General features: G+C 41.1%; 1 protein-coding gene across 15 annotated transcripts in view; it reads left to right on the top strand.

The window, feature by feature from the left end:
* Positions 1 to 17,989: 17,989 nt before the first annotated feature.
* Positions 17,990 to 21,133, top strand: part of HERC1 (HECT and RLD domain containing E3 ubiquitin protein ligase family member 1) — a 123,489-nt gene continuing 120,345 nt past the window's right edge. For all 15 annotated transcript variants that reach the window (XR_014229193.1, XR_014229194.1, XR_014229195.1 and 12 more), the window contains exon 1: positions 17,990 to 18,150. The gene's annotated coding sequence lies outside the window, so the exon portion shown is untranslated. The remainder of the gene's footprint in view (positions 18,151 to 21,133) is intronic.

The raw sequence follows: 21,133 nt of genomic DNA on the forward strand, positions 1-21,133 counted from the left end.
TTGCATAAAGAGAGTTAAGTCAGTGGGAAATTGTTACAGATCAGCATATAGAACAAGGGTAATGGTCTGACTCAGACTTATTAAAAGGTTGTTTGTTGTCAGAGGCTTTATATTAGTACAACTCAATGTATTTGGATACAGTAATAGTCTTCACCTGCTAAGAAGATGCATATTTTCTTAGTGGTCTACTTGCTTACACTTGTGTACTTGTAATGCATGATAAAAAAAAAAGGTGTGTTTTAGTCCTTATATTATGCACAATATTAGAAAAGGTCTTCACTGTAAATTGATCATGCGTATCGTGAGTTCTAATTTCCTCAGGGTGTTTGGTTGAAGGTTTTTGTTGGATATTTGTATATGAATTCTTAAAATAATTTGTACTGTAGTGGTTGGCAACATTAGAAGAAACTTTTCTAAAATGTCAAGCCTCTTATCTGCTTGGGAACCAAAATGTATGAATTGCTTGGTTTGAAGGAAAAAAATAGTGAAAATAAGATTAGGAGCAATTAGGAGTCTCATATTGTGTATGCACACATGCTCACTTTGTTACAGTGAATGTTAAATTACCTGTTTCTCAAGTGTGACATTGGATTCATGCTTCTGCGTGGTCTCTGGACAAAATGTGTTCAACTTGCTCTAATTCTTCAGAATATAGAGTAAAACTTCTCAGAAGAAATGGAAACTTGGTTTTGAAATTGGGCAAAATGAACTTCCAGTATTCTTATGGGAAGCTTAGAATCAGTTGAAAAGCCAGTTTTCTATATTGAATAAACATTAACGTTCATTTAATGTCAACTTAAAATGTTTTATTTAGTAACAAAGGAAAGCTAAGAATGTTTAAATGCTCTTTCAAACAGTTTTGTTTCCCCCCCCCCCGCCCCGGCCTTTTATGCATTTTTGTGTTTGTAGCAGTTTTGCCTATCAACTCCCTAGAGAACCAGGGAACAAAAGATTACATAAAAAATTTCTAAAAAAAGTTAATGAAAACCGCAAATTGGCAAAAACTAGAAAATTATGAAAAGTTACAAAATATTATGTACTTTTCAAATCAATTTTTGTTATGCAGCTGCTTTTTGATCAAGCTTCCATAATGTTTATGTACAATAGACTTATCTTGTACTTAATAGCTATGTACAACTACTGCCACTCAAAAGAAATGTCACATTAATGTCTTAGTATCGTTCTAACTGCATGAAGTAAAGATTTTCTGTCCTTACCAATTTTTCTTTCTAATGAGTACTGGAACTTTCATATGCTCTGTTGAAAGTCTACTACTTAAACTCTTCTTAGGCACTACAGATCATGCCAGATGTGTGGTTTGCAGCTGACCACATGCTAATTCTTAAGTACCTTGGAAGTGACACACCGTTTACTTTTGATTTTTGTTCAGTAAAAACGTAAATAGGACTGTGATTTTTAAGGGCAGTTACTTCAAACAGAGTATGTGTACAGCTACAAAATGTTAGTCAAGATCTGTTTTGATCCAAGTGCTAAAGATCAGGGGAACAGAGACATAATGTAATAAAAATTTGTCTGGTCTTCTAATGTTGTAGCTAATTAAAACATAAAAGAGCCTAGCAAATTTGTTACAGTATTCTATTTAAAATCTCATACCATGACGGTAACCATGGTATTTGAGCACCTTCTATTCACGGACAGCTTTCATAATGGTGTGAAATATCCTCTAAGGATTAGCAAGAAACTGATCAACTTGACATTTTTTGTCACCTAGGTTCTTGCTCAGAAAAATCACTGATGTTCATGAAAAGACTTACATTCATGCTTGTTTTTAAGTATAGGCTTAAAATCTTAACTTTTTACTGAACTGTAACTTCAGGAGAAGTTAAGCATCTGATCACTTTGCAGCCAAGATACAGAAATCACTGCTATGGGGCACTGCTGGTAATTTGCTAGGTGTTATTTTTGTTCTCTGATTCAGTATCGTAAAATATTAAGTGACATTGTGTGTTTGGAGGTGCCCCATCTTTGAAGCAATGTAAAGCTGCAGTCCAGATGCCCTATAGCTGTTTTGTAAGGATAGCTGTTGGCTGTGGTAGGCTGGCGAGTTTCCCATTTCAGTAATTGCTTTTGGCATGCCTGAGATGTGCCCTGCTGCTTCAATGGGATGCAATGTCTCTCTTTTGTTTCCTGCCCTATATTGTCCTGTAGTCATGCTCCCATGTCACATTTGTATGTGAAACTATTGTGCAGCACAGTCTGATTCCTCATGCTGTAAAAACCATTATTTTCAGATAGAGAAGAACATTTAGAATTGAATTAAAAGCCTGACCTTGAGCTCTCTGAAGGATGGGATCATGCATTTATTCCAGATGCTCTTCTAAAGGATCTTTGACCTATGCTGCTCTGTCTCTCCATTTAGATCTAAGCATCCCTGGCCGCATTTGCAAAGCCTGAAAATCCTTCTCAGCAGCCTGCTTCAAGGGAAGAGCCCCTGTCTGTGCTCTCTCCATTGTTGTAGACTTTCTATCTGTCTTGCCTCAATTTAGGCATGGCTGTTGATCCTGGGGCATGTTAGAGCAGCCAGGAATGGAATGAAGGTTTGAAGCCTCAGATGTCCCACACCGGTGCCTGGAAAGATGGACAGGCAGGTACCATCCCTCCTGCCCTCTCTGTTATTTCACTATTGATTTGTCTTATCATCTCCCTGTTCCATGTGCATGATGGCCTAATCTGTTCTCCAGTGCTCAACTCTGGCACAGCTTCATTCCAGTAATTCCCTAGTAGGGGACAGAACCATAAAATAAACTCAGAGGGCTGGGTGACTGCAAGGGCATGTCCTGGCAGAGGGGTGCTAGAGAGCATCGCTAGCAGTTGCCACTGTGTCACAGTGTTTCTGCCCCGTTACCAATAATGGAAAAACAGTATGTATTATATCAGGGAGTTTCCTCTTTGCCCAGGCCACTGGGACTATATTTCTGCTTTTAGACAGGCATAGCATAGGTGATCACTGTTTCTTTCACTATTCATGGTGGTGTATTTATAAAAATTGGTTAGTGTTCCAGTATCCTGGGTTACATGCTTCCTCTTTATACCTTGTCCTTTGAAATCTGGAGGCAAGATCTGGGAATGTTTCTTCAGGCTATCATCTCTTTCAAGTCACATTCTCCCTTTTTATTAATGCTTTAAAGTCATAGGTGTGATTTTTTTTTTTTTGGTGAGGCAGTGGTTGTAGGCTTGTGATTTGTTACTGTGCAGCCATGTTCACAGTGATGGTGCTCCTCAAATCTAGCAGCCGTAGCAATGTAAGAAGAATAGCCTGAGTAGGATTTTGCTCTGTCAGTGACAGCATTCTTAATCCATAAGTCCCAGACTGCCTTCTTGCAAAACTGCTGCTGCAAATACTACTTCTGAATTACCTTCCTGTAGAGTTGATTCCTAGTTTTTGCAATAGCATTTCATCTTTTGTTTCAAGGAGGACACTCTTACATAAAGTGTGCAAACATGATTGAAAGTGTTGTCCATATTGCTTTAACTGCCTTGCTGCTTTTGGTTTAGTTGGATCATGACTGTTGCATCCCTTCTAAACTGTGACCAAGGTAAATGACTACTTTTTTTTTTTTTTAATTTTTAGTCATGAACTTTAAAAATTATTCTTCCAGCAGCATGTGAGCAATAATATTAATTTGTATTGTTTTATTCAACTGCTGCATGAAAGGGTGACAGCAGTGTTGATTTTAATTGCTTTGGTCCTTGGTGTATGTTTCTTAAGACACCTGTTACATAGAAGATACAGCTAAGGACATTTCTTGGAGTGGCATCTCCAAGTGTTGAAATAGTTTACTCTCTGTTCTGTACAGTTACACATCTTACAGAAGGCTTGTGAATGATGGTGGGCACGTTATACTTCAGGCATTGCAGACAAACTAAAATACCAAGCTAACTCATTCCTGTGCTTCCCCCATCTTCTCTGTTGAACCCAGTTGATGCTGGAGCCTCTCCTCTGCTTGCAGCTAACATTAACTAGCATTAAATTGGGACATGTTGCATTTTCAAGCAGCTGGATCACACAGTGTTCCACTAGAGTTCCTCTGTGCCGGGCCTAAACAACAGATGTTACCCCACCAGTGGAAGGCAGTAGCTGCCAGACCAATCATATTGTGTATACAGAGCAGGGGCCGGCTGGAAAAAAAACACACCTGCAGGCTGGCTGGCCTTGCAGTGCAGTGCAGATGGGCTGGTTCAGATGTTGATCGACATGAGAGGAAACTGGACAATGTACTTAAAAAGGGGAGAAAGGGTTGTGGATGAGGGAAGCAGGGGAAGGACATTGAGGAGAAGCTGGGAGAGGTGGGGAACGGTCACTGTATTGCATAGTGGGGGGAGCAAAATTTAGGAAGGTGTAAGTGGTGGCAGTGGCTGTGGGCTCATCCACTGTCCTGAGGCATGTTCCTGGTTGGTACCTTCTAATATAATAGGAATTCTTATTTCTATGACACCCCATAGCAACAGAAAAGAGATGTCTACTGTCGTTCCCATGCCACCATGCTGAAACTAACCATCCTGGTACTTGGCTTGTTAGTATGTTTTATTCCGTAGCTTGGACTTTGATCCTAGCACCAGTATTCAACACTGCATAACCTCGCTGAAATATCAATGTGAGAGCATGACCAAAAAGGATCTTAAAGCCTCTGCCTCACTTCAAAGGCTGGCACACCAGGTATCTAATTGTACATCAGTATGATACACTCTACATGTGACAGCAGAGAGTATAAACTTACTGAGTGCTTCAGCTGGAAAAGATAACTGACCTAGTGAATTTCGAAGCTCACTCAAAAAATGCTCCTTTCAGAATTTTTCTGTCCCTTTTGGTGCTTCCTTCACCCTTTTAATGCTTCCTTTTATGTCACCCTGGCTGGTTATTTAAATATTGGGGGGGGGGGAATCTTTAATCAGTACTATATTATTGTGTTGTCTTTGATTTATCTTCTCCGTGCTAGAAACTACTCAATAATAATTTCTGTGATTGCTTATGTGCAGCATAAACAGGGCTATATTTTGAAAATTAAGATACATCTTCAGAGTAATAAAATGAAGCAACCTAACACAGAAAGCTTTTGTAAAAAGCCCAATCAAAACTGCTGACTCACAACATAATCTGAACAAATTAAATTGCCCTGTTAGCTACTTCCTATAGAAGGAAAAAGAAAAATGATAATTTTGAATATTATACACATTATTGAACCAGTTTGGTTTAAGTGAAGGTCATGGATTTTCCCATGCACTTAATCACCCGAATGGATCATTTTTCTTTGTCGTTTCTGTTGTTTATAGTTGACAACACACTGTACAAGGAACAGACGCATCTAAGCTGGGGCAAACCCAGCCAGCCTCTCTTGCTACTAAACTGGAAGAGTTTAATGACATTTTTAATGAATACAGTCCTGATTAGTTTAAAGAAAAATAAAAATATAAATACAGTCCTGAATGTAGCTGTGTATATTTGCACTATCTTGTTAGCATTTTCCATGGACAAATGACAAAAGGATACAGTTATTTATCAATTAACGTTAAAGGATGGTTCAAGGCTGTATTCAACTGTTGCAGCTAATTGTATACCTTTATTCTATTTTTTAAGGACCAAAAAACTCGGAATGAGACCCAGTATTGTATAACTTCCCTAAGACCTTATTTAATTATATCTTGGGAAGCTGGGCAGTGCTGGACCTTCTTGCAAACTCCAGAGGTTAATTTCTGGCTTTAATAAAAACTTCCTTACTGAAATTTGGAGGGTGCTCCGTAACGTAAAATGTATTCTGTACTTGGTTCATAACAGACTGAACTAAGCTATTGACAGGAATTAAAGGTTGCTCTTTGCTTGACACCCAGAAATCAAGAATCGATGAGTTTTCTCTAATATTGACGTAAATGAAAGTATTTCAGAAATAGGAATATGAGAGAGCGAGAGAGAAATCCGGAAGGTATACAGAGAATTTAAAAGGAGGAGAATTTATTGAAGAATGTCATGGTGTCTTGGGAGTGTCTTGTGTTCTATGTGTGTGTCTCAGGATAATGGTATTCAGGGCTCTGAAATAGGTAGCATAGATTTTGTTGAGTTTACTGCAAACTGTCTTCCTCTGGTAGAATTTCACACTTGGGATTTTGTGAATATTATAATATTTATTATAAAAACTTCTTTTTTCAGTCACTGATCAAAACTGCAATTTTAGCCTGCAGAACTAGGCTCTTCTGGTCTGAATGTGAATGACAGTACATCTGGTGACTTAACTGAAAACTGATGTCATACCAGTTTCCTCAAGGGTGAGGGCTTGAAAATACCTAAATATTTCTTCAGGTGATACAGCTTAAGGAAAACTTCAAAACGGTGTGTTGAACTGTCAGAACACTGGAGGAACCACAGCTTTAAGAGTGACATTTTCTAGGGAAATGTCACCTTGTGAGAAGTTCTACTGGATATTCTAAGAAAACATGTTGAAGGGAGAGTTTTGAGTTGTTTTCCTGAGTTCTTGGAATTTGTAAAAAAAAAAAAAAAAAAAATCACATTCCACACCTGTGGGTTGCTTTATGCACAGAATTTTTAATTATTAGCAAGTTGTTAACATTCCAAGTACAGAAATGATGTCCAGAAAGTTCAGATGGGGATAACTTGCATCCCATCCTAAATGTGCAAACTACCCAGAGGATGTATTGATTGACTTCTCCTCAGGACACTAGCTTGGTTAAATAGGATGCCCTTTGCAGCCCTTTGTGTGCAATGGGCAGAGCTTTCTATTCACCTAGTCAAACTTTTCTATATAATGGAACTGCTTTTCATTTCAAAGCAAAACTTTTGTTTATTTTGTGCATTGTTTTTAGAAGAATTCCAGCTTTTTGTTAAAACAAACAAAAAGAAATAGGAAACTAGTAAAAGTACGGTGTTGTGCGATAGTTCAGTTCTGCTCCTGGGAAGAGGAGTGAAAGGTTTTTAATGCTATTTTCTGTGTGATCATGTAATTAAATTGATTTAGCACTATCTACCTAGAGCTTAAGATAGTACATTTGGAGAAAATTCAGAAGTAAATGTAGGATGGGATTTTAACTGAATTTGTTGCTGTGTATTTGTCTTGCTCTTTTTTTACTTGGCTTTTTTTTTTTTTAATAGTTTTACTGGCTTCTATCCATTTTCATAATTTTCCTTGTGGAATCTTTACGTTCTTTTTTTAATTTTTATTATTGTTACATCTATGTTTATAGCACATTTAAAACGAAACATCACACAAAATTAAGAACCTCTTCTAGTCATGTTCAGCTTGTATTAGATCAGAACTTTCACCATAGCTGTACTCTTCCAGTGGAAGCTGCTGACCTGCATTGATCAAGTGCACATTGCTGCAGCTGCTGGTGAGATCTGATACGTGCGGACTGGCTCTGAAGATAGACCGTGGCTCTGGTTTCAGCACACTGAAACCGGCCAGTACTTTCTCTGAGATTTCACTCTGAAATGAAGAGGGGAAATTTGAGAGTGGCTGAAGCCCCCTGAGATGAGCAGCGTGTCCCTATGAATTGAATTTAAAGCTGGCCTGAGAAATAGTTCTCACTGGACCCTACATATTGTTCAGAAATATGTCTCTGAAATCTGCCTGGAAGTGGGAGGGGTGGGTAAGGATGGGGGCATGCGGGCCAGTACGCAGGTTGGCCATAAAATGGCACGTAAGGATGTTTGACCAGGCACTGCGTAGGCTGTGTGGGACTCCTGGGCCCTCTGGCCTGCCCGCTCACTGCCTGCTGCATGGCCCAGCTGGACTGCTGTGGTGCCTGCGGCTGGGTGCTGTGCTGTACACCTTGCCTTGCTCTCGCTTTCAGGGCCTGCATCCCAGCCTGCAGCATCCAGCAGCTATTCAGGGCCTTTCAGGAGCTGAATGCTCCTGCTGTTTGGCAAGGAGGAAAAATAGGCAGCTTGAGGGAATTAAAAATAATGGCAAGAAAAATCTGTTCAGTAATCAGCTGAATGCTGAGGGAGGGGTGAGGAGGAAGATCAAATGGAGTGTAGCCAGCCGTATGTGTTTGCCCCTTAGCACAGCATTTGAGCATGGGGACTAATTATACCAAATCCTGAATGTGTGACCAAGCAAACACTTCTCCTTACAAGAGAAGATACAATTAAAGAAAAAGTTTCACCATTTACTTGCTATACCTACTTAAAAACGTTTATGATAGGATTTGCTTGGCTTTTTCACTTCTAGAAAAATTGGGAAAAAAAGGTGTCAGCCATGAACTAGCCTGTGTGCAGGAGTTTGCCACAGTGTATTGACTGGCTTCTCGCCTCTTCCTCCTTGCTACTTATTGCTCTGTCGTAGCCTGGCAGAACACTTCTGCTCTCTGGTCATATACTTCAAAAAGTACTACCCATCATGAGCAGGTATTGCAATTTAGCATCCCCAGCTAAGTGGAGAGAATGTGTCTTTCAGAGCATGCGTTCTTCTTTTCCAAGGCATATCCACAGAAAATTGTCCCTTTGGCTTTTCCTGTCCCAAACCCATTATTACGAACCACCCAAATGTGCATTTGCTGTACATCTGTAACACACAGAAGACCAGAAACACTTAACCCCCACCCCCCAAACTCCCCCAAAACGCACCTCAACTCATTTTTGAGAAGCAATAAACAGGTTCCCAGCTCAATTTCTAACATTTTTCTCAGCTGGATGATTATTCAGGATTGAGTTAATTCTTTAATTCAGATGATTCAGGACAAATTAGAAATAGCTGCAGGTAGCTATGTGACTTGTTCTGGAAACCCATTTTTTTTCCTTTAATATTTAAAAAGTGAGCCAATATCTTCAAGTTGTGCATGTTAAGGCTCATCTTGACTTCAAATTGTTGATTCTAGGGCTGGGTGGGGTTTTGGTGGTGTTTTTTGGGAGGGAGCATTGTTAGTAAGTGCAGTTATGAAGAGAGCCACGTGCCTTCAACCAACAGTGCAAGAACAGAAGATGGAAATGCATGCCTCTGTATTGATGCCAGTGGCATCAGTCCCAGTCATTTACCAGTATAAGTAGTTTGGGACAGACAAGATTACCCCTTAATCAGCACAGCTGTATGGGTCTTTACTAACTTGTTAATTGGCCGAAGTGTTTATTAGTGTTTCACAATATAAATGTTTTAGCTCATTTCCTTTTTGGATGATTTAGGGCTGAATTAGCTATGGCAAAGAGGAAATGTCTGTTGGTTGCTCTGTGATTCTGTCTGTTGAGTCCAGGACTTCATGGCACATACAAATCCAGATGCCTGTAGGCAGGACCTCTGGGCTTTTGGGTTAAACCCTAGTATTGGGTTGTGGAGACTGGAGCCATATTCCTGGCTCCGCTCTGAGTTATACCCTGAAACTCCAGAATAGCCTTGGAAAGGTTGCTTCATCTGTCTAGGCTTCATTTTTTACCTCTCCGAAATGAAGATGTTGATAGTGCTCCATGTGAAAGATTTCTTTCCAGTATTCGCTTTGAAAGTGACCTTTATATTTCCATGTCTCTTTTGTGCATGAGCACTTTCTTTCCCCAGCAGAAGCGAGGTATTGTAGTGGTAGCAGCCCAAGAAGCTATGTGGGACAGAAAAAAAGTAATGCTTGAACTTTACCAGTCTCTTTCTAAAAAGACCAGTATGTGCAGGGGTTTTCTTGTAAAAGTAGAATATTAGGTAACATGCTGAGCTGGAACATAACCTGTGCTAGACATACTGGGATGAGATAATTATCCTATTTATACCTTCTGTTTTCCCTGTCTAAGGGAAAGATGATTCTTTTTGAAAAACATTTTGAGATCGCAAAGTGAAAGGTGAGGGAGGGTATTATTTGTGTTGTGCTTGCTGGAAAAAATTGAATGCAAAAACAAATGGAATGAGAGGAAACATGAGAACAATGGGAAGAGAAAAACTGCTTTTAGCCTTACAGAGTAGTCATTGATTCATGAAAGCAGAAGGATAATTCCTCATTGTACAGCTTTCAGACAACAGTTAGAATATTCACTTCCAGTTAAAGACTAGAAAATTATCAATGAACTGACAAAAGCCAAAGAAAAGTCACTAAAAGAAATGTTAGGGCACTAGGGGAATAACTAATAGGAAAAAAGGGAAAAAAAAATAGTTTAGTGAATTGGTGGAATGGAGCATGAGCAAGGAAGTGACATAGCTGTCAGAGCTGGAAAAGATTATAAACTCAGAGAAAAATGAATTGCTTTTGTAGCTTAAGTTCAGAAAGAGGAATTCTGGGATGAAAATAGTTTGGGGTTTTTTTTTCCCAAAAAAGATTGTTTGGGAAAACTTTTTTTTTTTTTTTTTTTTTAATCTGAGGAATGATCTCCTAGAGAAAATGGAAGAAGTCATAATTTTTAAGACTACTAAACAATGCATTAGAATATGCTGTACAGACAAGGTGTTTTACAATATCTTTCAGGTCTTCAGGCTTCATGTGGTGCAATTACCTGAGTATTGTGTGTAACTGTGGTCTTTGAATGTTGTTAGTTTTGAGGATAGCTTTACCATTTTTATGCATCTGTATTCTGCAAAGAAAAATAAAACAATCACAACTATAAAGAAGTGCTTCTTTTCCTAGGCTCCATATTTATTCATGACTTTTTTATAAAATTCATGTTATATTCTGACTTACAAAACTAAATGCCTCTTGCTGAAAGAAATCATGCGCAGGGTCTTGCATGGAACAATTATGGTAAAGTATAGTAGTATTTTGCATTTGTGCAAAAAGATTAGAGTAATTTGAAAGCAAATTATACATCTAACCAGTGGCATTATGCCCATTTCAGAGAAGAATAAATAGGAAGGGGACTTACTCAAGGTCAGATGGGCTCAATGAAAAAAATGGAAGCTTTCTGCTTAACCGAAGCCCTCTAGATAAACAAATTGTTATTTTTTTCTCCTTATGAAAACGGGGACTGGATCAGTGCTGTGCTTATGACTGCATAAACTTTAATTTTAATCTTTATTGCTTAAATTTTTCACCTCTCTAGAATTTGATTGAAGCAAAACAGAATACTAGTGCTTGCTAGAAACAGCTCAAGTGTTATTTTGCTACTGAGTCCAGTTTCATATGATGCAACTCTGCATAAATATTAACTCGTGAAATACTGTGGCTACTCCTTTTTGGAACAGCAGTGAGTTTACTGTGCGTTAAGTTAATGTGTACAGGCAGATATCTCTTGCGTACTATATTGGGCAGTCCTCCAGTACACCTCTCTACGTCCTGCCAAGACTAACCAGTCTGTTTGCTTCTGTTGCTGCAGGGCCATGACAGCTGGATAACCTCTCTGCTTTAAATGCAAAGGGACAACTAGTCTCAGTTTGTTTGTATCTGGGTGCTCTAGTGGTAAGCACAAAGGTGATTTTAGAGCTCTATGTTGTCTCTTTTCCATGTTTCCATCCAGAGGTCTCAGTTTGTTTTACTCACTGAGTAGGAAAGACTGTGGCGGGGGAAAGCAAGTAATTGTGATGAGTACTTTTCTTTTCCTAACTGTATTGTTAAAGGGATATAAAGTGAGGACACAACTGCAGGATTGTGCAACAGTGGCTCTTAAAAGAAGGCAGAGGACCAAAACTCATTCATAAGGCCCTAAAGGTATTGTGAACATCTGGTAAGAGTAGAGCTGGGGAGTGGCAATCCTATGAATGGTACTTTGACCGTTGGTCATTTATTATTTAACTCTTTCTAGTATCTTTATGCATATAATTATTATTATGACACAATATTTAAGCTGCACTTCAGCTGTGCACTGGTTGCTATCATATTAAGCTAATGTGAATTACTAATAATTTTGAAGTTCTGATAACCTTCTTGCTACATATGCTCAAAATGCTTCATACTCATGCATAGATTAGTTTGGAATTAGTCTTGTGTATGAATTTAGTTGTTACTTAGCTGTTCATGTATAATCCTTTTATTTTCCCCTTTATATTCTCATTCATTGTCTTCCAGTGGAAACCCCTCCTGTTTCCCATGTGTTTTTCTCATTTGTTCTCTGGCATTTGTTTCCTGTTTTGGCCTGGCCAAGGGTGTTTCTGAGGTGCAGAACACTGTTTCACCCAGACTGGCTTCTAACAGTTTGAAAAAGTTACCAGCTGGCTAAAGAAAGGAGAGATGGTGATGGATTGAATCAGGTCTTAAATTTGAGGTTACTTCAGACTGGTTCCTACTCTGCATTCCACAGTGTGTTGGGATCCAACAGCAGAAGAAGGGAAGTGACACAGCCACCTGCAATCCTGAGCTCTGAAAGTGCTGATTATGTGGCAGTGATGATTTGTACTGGGGTAAGAGCCAGCTGGCTGTGTGGATGTGGCTTTAGATTGCTTTCTAATAAATAACAGTTAGTATGGCTCAGCTTGGTATGAACGGGAAGTGCCATGCAGAAGAACTGTCACTCCAGAACATGAGTCAGAAGATGAAATTAGTGGCTGACACAGATGCATATACTTCAATGCCTCCACATTTGGCATCCCTGCACAGGCAAAATGTTCTAATAACAGCTCCCCTCATATACCTTGGATTCACAGGAAAAGAGCTACTGTTGGATGAGTAACATATAGAAGACATAGGTGAATGGTATTTTTAGCCTAGCAATCAATTTTTCCAGACACTTCATAGATGGGTGTAGGCTGGTTTTAGTCATGTTTCTTAGTGTTTGCAACTGCTTCTTCCACACCTGATCAGTGACTGACAAAAGCTCCTTTCCTCATCTTTTAATGGGTAAACTTGCCTCTCTCAAATATTTTTCTTTTTCTTTTGCCTCATGTAAATTGTGAACTCATCGGCCAAGAGAAGTGTCTTGCCTTTGAATGAGCCCTCACACAGAAATGATTGTTTCAAGACCTTTCTTTATTGGGCTGAGTGTACAAGGCAAGACTCTTCTCATGTATTTCTGAACATCAAGAGCAGCATTTATTTGGGCAAATCTGGGTCCTGGTCTAGTTAAGTAACTGCACAGGCAGATCACTGTGATATTAATAACGCTCGAGAATGACAAAGCTTTACCCACACAGCCCTAATTGCAAGATGGGGTCACAAGTAGCAATTTGGTGTCTTGTATCCAGTCAAGGAGCTTATGTTCAATGTCTTTTGTTGCTGGTTTGGGCTCTTTTTTTTTTTTCCCATTGGTCGTTTATTAACTGGTGGCACAGAAACATCCAATGTCCATTATTCTAATTGTTGTCCCATTTCTGTATAAAATGATTTCTGAGTCACATCCAAAACCATATAGACTCCTTTCATTGCCATGACAACAGCAAGGCATGCCAATGTTAGCAATGTCAGCTGGAAAAAAATGTCAGTAAAAGCAAAGCACAGTTAATTGAGATATTTCATATATAAATCAAATTTTCTGTAATGATCCAAAATTATCCTGCATTGTGGAGAAGTAGTTAAGAACAAGCCCTAGATAAATAGCATAGTCTAATGCTGAATGTTGGGTCCTGTCCTAGGCACTGCATTACAAAAAAAGATTGTACAAAAATAGTGAGAGTGGAATTGGTCATAGCCCTGGCATAATGTCTGGATCAGAAGAGGATAAAGAGTTAAATGTGGTTACTAAAACTAAAGGATAATTACTAGCAGTTTTAGAAAAAGAAAGACTTGATGTTAAAGTGTGCATTGTTCTTTCATTATCATACCTTTCTCATCATTGCCTAAGATTAAAAGTACATTTGATGGGATTACATAACAATACATCTAAAACTAATAAATAATGCAGCAACTCATACAAAATAATAGGAAATCATTGATGTAAACCAGGTCTTGTAGAGCTGAATGCTAGAAGAAATCTGCCTTAGTTCAAGTGAAGCTGGGAAGGAGGAAAGCCAGGGGGTGGGACTTGAGAGATCTGCAGTCATCAGGAGGGATTATTTCTGTTTTAAAAAAGAGGTGGGAGCACAGAGGTAACGGAGGTAGTATCTACAGCCTGCTTTCCCTTGAAACCTGCATGATCGTATGGGCTTTCTCCTGGCCTCTCTCTATGCTTTGAAGCTAAGATGGAGACTGTCTTGGAAATGGAAATTGAGCATGAATATCCTGCAGTCAGGGGCATTACCTGTTGAACTCTAGAAATTTGTGGATTTTTGAAGACTTCTGCTTATGCTTGCTGTGAAGGAGGGGGACAGGATGAATGATGTTGCTCACTCAGAAGCTGTGATTCACGTTTCCCTGGCCTATGTCTGGGGTTCTCCCATAAAACTCTTCTCAACTTTTTTTTGTTAGTTTTGCCCCGTTAATATGTAGCTGCAGATGGCTGGAGGGCTAATCTTTCCTCTCATGTGTCCTCAGGGTGCCCAAAAGAGTTTCAGGAGCCTCTGCAATTTCCAAAGGATGAAAGTGCTATGTTTTCATTTAATGATAGTTTGACTCTCAAATCAGGTGGCTGATTTCTAGTGACAGCCATAGGTGATGTCAGAGCAAATGTAGATTTTGTTCCCCTTATTTACATCCTTATTTTTAGACCTACTGGTACTACTGTAGCCTAGGATGCTGTTGGCTTCATTTAGGTTCTCAGGAATTTTGACAATACTTGTCTGCTTGGTACAGGGAGATGGAATAGGCCTCCTCATCCTGCATCATTATCCATCCTGGGTTTTTTTTTGAGTTGGGGAGGTCCCGAATGCCAGCTGGCTGTAAGTGCAGACTGTAGCTCAGGCAGTGTAGCCCCCAGTGAGTGGGGGCTCCAGCTCTAAAAGAGCCCTCCTGGACTTCCAGAGAAAATGAGGAAGTCACTTGACTTCTAGATGTCGTTTGAGGCTTATCAAAGATTGTGGTTAATATCGAATATTAACAGTTGCTATAATAAACAAGCTTCATGTGAGAATTCAAAAAGATAAATTGCAATGGTCCTTTGGGACATTGGCAGCATTCTATGGGCTGAAAACCTCATGAAGGTTGGGTAAGCAAAACTGGATTTCCTTTTTTTTTGTTGACCCTCTTACCCCCACCTTTAGCTGGCAGCGTGCTATTTTGCAACAGTAATGATCAGAAATTGCGTGGCAAAGATTTTCAAGGCGTCTTAGAGAATTAGGTACTTTGATTATAACAGTCTATATTCTAGTCATCATGTATGTTTTAAGAGGTATATATTCTAAAATGATAGGAAGATTTTTAATTTAGAATGCTACTATTAATTTGCTTCCTTGATTCTTCTCATGTTCTTGGCACCTCAGGTCCCAGTTTGGAGAGTGGCCGCATAATGTCTCCAGATTCTGCAATCAATGAGCTTCTGTGGAAACAGACAGGTACATCGGCATATAGCCAAATTGCATGGTGAAAGTCCTAGATTCTCAGTATTGCAAGGTGATTGGTGGGCTGTATCAAGACTTGACAAACAAAACAAGAAAACCTTGCAGCTTTATGAACTTAATATCTAAGTGTACGTAACTTAAAAACATTAAACATTGGCAAACCTAAGAAATTCCTTGAGAATTGTACAACACTTTGTTGCTGGTGGAGCCTGCAAGCCATAAAAACCTGCAGTTAATGATAAGGTTTGTCTTCATGCTGCGGTTAACATAAGTCTGTGGGTGTGGGGCATGTTAGCATATTGAAGAGTACTGCTTAGCGTGTCTGTTTATTCTGCTTTCTGTTTTGTGGAATGGCAGATCTGCTGGACACTTCTGAATTTAATGTATCTGTTGAATTTTTAAAGTTCATTTCTTACACAGCACACAGCATCCTTTAGCTGGCATATTTTAAATACTTAAAGAATGCTTTAAAATGTTTTTATAATTTACCCCATTTTTGGTGATGTTTGCACAGGTGGTCTCATCAACAAAGAAACTTCTGGTTCACATCAGAGTTTGACCATGGCTTTAGGCAAAAGATTAGCCAGTGCAGTTAGGGGTACAAAACTAAAAAAACTTAAGACTTCTTGAACAAAAATGGGTTGTCTCGACCATTGTTCTGTGGGCTGATATTACATGGTTAAGTTGCTAACAGAGACTTTTTTTGGTCTGTGTTTTTTAGCATGGTTGGGTCAAGGACTATTTTCAAAGCAAGGCGTTTGAGTTTTATTCTGCTGCAAAGAATTATGAATCCAAGAGTAGCCTTTTTGGGGGACGGAATAGAGCCATGAGTAGCTGGGAATCTGCCTCCAGAGCTGCCAGTGTCGTTTGATCTAATTTTGGTTGGAACTTGTGTGAGGAGTGTAGCAGCCCCTCCAGGGAGCTGAGCTCTACTGTTAGTAAATCCCCTAACCGCTTCGTACCTCAGAATAAACTATTAAGGATATGTGCTTTGGGCTGAGAGGGGGACGTATACTAAGGAGAGATGCGGTAAAGATGGGCCGTACGACAGGAACGTACGGAGGGGAACACTGGTCCATCGGTACCATGTGTCTGAGGACAGTCAGCAGCAGATGCCTAGAGAAGAGAAAGCAAGAGCAAGCGCATAGTAATGTGTCCGCAAATACTCTGTGGCCTTCAGTGGTGTACAGGTCAGGGCATTTTTCAGCCAGAGATGTCTTTGGTAATCTCTGATGGATTTTTTTTTCCTTCCTTGTTTTTTTCCAGTCCCTTTTTTGAGTCCAGGTGAACTTTTGCTACATAGTGTCCTGCAGCAAGGTGTTCTACAGCTTAATTATGTGTGTATGAAAAAATAATCACTCCTTTGCTTGTTCTGAATTTGACATCTACTGGTTTCACTTGTTAGCCTCTAGCTCTTCTACTGGAAGAGACAGTAAACAATTGTTCCCTGTTCACCTATTTCATGTCACTAATCTTTGTAAACTTCCATTATATTCCTACCTTAGGCTCATGTATCCAAACGTATGCAATTGCTCCTTGCACATGCTTCTCTTGTCAAGTTTCCTGTTTATTTAATGTAAGTCATTAACAACGTATACTAATTCAGTCACAACATCCCTACCATTCTATGGACCACAACCAATCGACGTGGGTGTAACTGAAATTTCTCATTGTTTTGTTTCTTGCCAGCGTGGCCTCACTGATCTTACTTGGCATGTCATCGTTGCTGCCACCATCTTAGCCTGTAATTCAGTCTTGATAGTATACTTTTCCTATTTTAGATCCAGAATTTAAATCCTCAGTGACAATTTTACTTGTTGTTATCCTGTTCATTTTAAGCCAAAGCCTTCTTTTTCCATATACTCCTGCTCATCCACTGACGTGACCTGTTTTGCCTTTTCTGCACACTTTCTATCCTTGCATACAGTATCCATTTCCTTTCCTTTCACTGACTTTCCAATACATCTATTCAATCAATATCCTCCTCTAAATTAGGTATTTCATTCCCCTAACCTGTTTTTCAGACTGCTTTTATGCAAAAACAGTTGTCTGCTGTTCCTTGCACTTTAAGAAAACAAATAAGCAACCGTTTCGGTAATGTTTTCATTCCCAATGGCAGTGGCCTGCTTCCATTTTCACTGAGGAAAAGCCATGCCTGCTGCACGTGCTGCCCCTGCTCCAGCCCTGCCCTGTGCAGGGAAAGGTTTGGGAAAGAGGTTTGGGCCCCTCTTTCTTCTGCACGCTGATGGTTGTTTCCCGGTTTCTCCATGGCTCTTGCCACACCGCCCCGCACGGCCCTGTCGGGAGCCCCTGCCGGCTCAGCAACAAGCGCCCGACGTGCAGCCCTGCGGCCCTGCTGCTGCACGCACACCTGCACCACAGGCGCTCTGGGCAGCCAACGGCCGCGCCCCTGTCGCTCTGGCTGGGCCGCCGCAGGCCTCGCCGGGGTGAGGCGGTGCGTTCCCCGTCCCTGCCGGCAGCCCCTCTGCTCGGGGGTTGCTCTGCAGCTCGTTTAGCCAGGGAGAGGAGCTGGGCTGCCCGGCGGGCCGAGCCCCGGGCGGGCCGAGCCCCGGGCGCGCCACCGCAGCCTCGCCTGATCGCGGCCTCGGTCCTTTGCGGGGGAGGCGCGGAGCGGGCGGCCGCGCGCCCAGCTTTCCCGCGGCGCGGCCGGCGGCGGCTCGCGGCCCTGCGCGCAGAGGCGGGGAGCGGCCGGCGCCTCGCGAGACCCGCGCGGTAGCCCCGCGAGATCTCGCCGCCTCCCTCCCCCTCCCCGCCCGCGTCATGTTTTCTCTTTGACAAGCCGCCGTCGCCGTTGCTGCCGCAGGAGAGGACGCGGCTGCCGGCGGGGACTCGCCGCTTGCCCCGGCCTCGCCGAAGACCCGGACTAAGGCCCGCCGCCTCCCCCCGCTGCCGGGTGAGCGCTCGGCTGCGGGGGGCTGGCGAGCCCGGCCCCCGGTGGGGACAGGGGCGGGAGGCCCGAGCGAGCCCGGCGCGGGCGGGGGAGGGGGGTTCTCCTCAGCGTCGCTCCCCACCGAAACAAGCCGCGCGTCGCGGGGCGCGGCCGCGGGGTGGGGGGGGGCAGCTGCAGCCCCGCCGCACCCCGGCACGGCCCCCTCGCCTTGTCATGCGGGGGCGGCTGCACCCCCTGTGCCGCCGACGGGCTGCTGGGGGGGGCGCGGGGAGGCGAGGCCGCAGCTCTAGCCACGGGCGTCTGGGAAGGGGGAAAGGTGCAGGCGGGGATGGAGAAAAGGGGGAGGCAGGTGCGGCCGCTCGGATGTCAGTGCCCTGTTGCTGAGGGTGAGCGAACGGCGGGTGCCCAGCAGCTCTTCTTCCTTTATAGGGAGGGGGGGGGGGGAGGGGTTGTGTCTCTTCAAAGCAGTATAAACTACACAAAATCTGCGTTGTGCTTCGGCTGGGATCCTTGGAGCCTGTGCTTTTCCCCTTGATCCTCATGAATGCGGTTGTAGCGTGGCCATGCGTTCTTCCCCTAAGTGTTAAATGCATCTCCCTCAGGCTGTGTGCATCCTGGGTGGGTCTGGCTGGTGTCACAAAATTCTGTCTGAAATTTGCCGTGCTGGCCTTTGTCAGCTGTGTGTATGACTGTAGATGTTCCATGTATCTCCAGACCTGTCATCTGAATTGCATCGTCTCCCCGTGGCCTATTTGCTGGCTCTTATTTGTAGTACTGAAAAATTATATGTATACTTTTACTTAGAGATGATTTATTTTGTATTCTAAAGTGATGTCCTAGCATGTGTTTTTGTTTAACTACATACAGTTAATTACTTTTAGAAGTTACTGTATACAAGCTGCTTTTCATGTTTTTTAGGGACAGAATCCTATTGTTATGCTCTCTCCCTTTCACAGTGTACATAGGAGAGGTTTATGTGAAGTTGGTGAAACATCTTCATCTTCTGTTGTTTTAGAGCTGTTCTTCATGTCACATATCTAAACTGATTGTTGCTTCATGGACTGTTTAATTTGCTGTAGCTGAGACCATGTGCATATGTATATGTACATGTATATATACAGGCGCACATACTAAGTTATGAGCTTGATCAGATTTGTAGTTTTAACAAAGTGTTCTATGCTGTTACTTCATAACAAAACCTCAAAGCTATACATTTAAACATTGAATTTAATGCTCCTTGTTAGAGGCCCCGTGTAAACCACATCATCTCCATTACATAGAAATGTGGGACTGCAGAGGACTTGGATCTCAAGATTGAGTCTCACATAGTTACAGGGAAAAATATAATAGACATTTAATCTGGAAAGGTAGATTTTATACCTGGTCAGCCTGCTACTGCTTCCCAACATTCTAAGAGGAATCTATTAATTTTGTATGAAATATTAAAAGCTGTACAATGTTAATGTGCTACAGGACAGAAGAAGGGCATTGCCAGTCTCCTGTATCCTTGCACTTACAAGGAATTTGTTAGGTGGCTTTATGCATAGTAGTTGTCTCTCAGAATGAAACATCTTACTGTTCCTTGTCTCTTGAGTATAAACAAACCTGTATATGTTTGAGACTTTCCTCTCTGCTCTTATGTTCTTATTTAAATGTATCATGTATGTTTTGTTTGTTGTCTTAACATTAAAGATATCTGTTTTTGTAGCTGGAAGTATATAAGTTGAAGGGGGGGGTGTTGAAATTTTTTTCTGCAAGCTGTGTGAAGGCAGTATTGATATCTAATTGTTACTTAAGAATAATAGGGATATAAAGTCTTTGACTTATTTTTGCTGAAGGACCGCTTGGCATAGTAAGAATATAACACACCGTGGTTTTTTTCATTTAATCCTTGAACCGAAAGATAGTTTACCAGTGAAAGCTTTTTCTTTTGTTATTTGAGAACTGAATTAAATGAATATTAGTTGATTAGGAAAGGATTTAAGTGGTCTGACTACTGTTTTTTGTCTTTCCTTTACCAATTTTAGATAGCCATAATCTTCCTTTTTCAAAGAAAACAGTGCAGGGGTGCTCTGCATGTTTTAAAGTATCAGTGATGACTGGAGTGGGACCATTTTACAGATGGGAAAAACTACACGTGAAATTAGTCTTTGTATTTTGGTAGTAAAAGTAAAAGTGTATACATTTACATACCTTTGTTTGAGACTCACTTTTAGTATTCCAATCTTTCTTTCCATTTTTAATGTAATTATTCTTGTAATTATCATTGGGTAGAGAAGCACTTTTATCCCCATTTTAGAAACTAATAATGGAGACAAAAATCGTATGTATTTCAGGAAGACTTGGTGGAGCAGGCGTTTGAGTTCTGGTCATAGGTTGTTATGAAGTCGTTACCCTTTCAATACAACAGTCTTCATTTAGATATTGTACAGGTACTCAATCTTTCTCTGTTTATATAACTTGAAAGATTTTTATCTTGCACTAGTATGTTTTAGTTAAATGTAGGGTGCATTTGTCTATGGCTGATTTGACTTCCTGGTGTCAAAGTCATCTTAGTGAATGGTGAGTATTGTGTTGGTTATGTTTCCTTCTCATGATTGGTTCTCAGAAGTACTCAAACTCTTAAATTGCTGGCAGGTTTTCTTTCTTTCAGTCTCCCTGTAGTGGTTGACAGTCATATAGAACATTCAAATCTAGTAGGTGTTTTCTCTTTAAAAACATCTAAAGTAGCCCTCAGAAAGTGAAGCTTTACTTTCCTAGGGCTGCTGAAGTAACTGGCAGTGTGCTGCACTGCTTACTGTGCATCATAGTAACTTCATAGTAACCCTTGTCATTTCTGAAGATGGAGAAAAAAAACCCATAGCCTGGAACCCAGTGGCTGTGGAATTTGCCAGTCAACAGCAAGTGTAATTGTGGCCTGGGAACTGGCCAGGTATATTCTCTGGCCTTGACTGCCCGTTGTGATTGACCTGATGGCATCAAGCTA

The sequence above is a fragment of the Platalea leucorodia genome (genome assembly GCF_965183815.1).
Source record: "Platalea leucorodia genome assembly, chromosome: 9".
Taxonomy (NCBI): Eukaryota; Metazoa; Chordata; class Aves; order Pelecaniformes; family Threskiornithidae; genus Platalea; species Platalea leucorodia.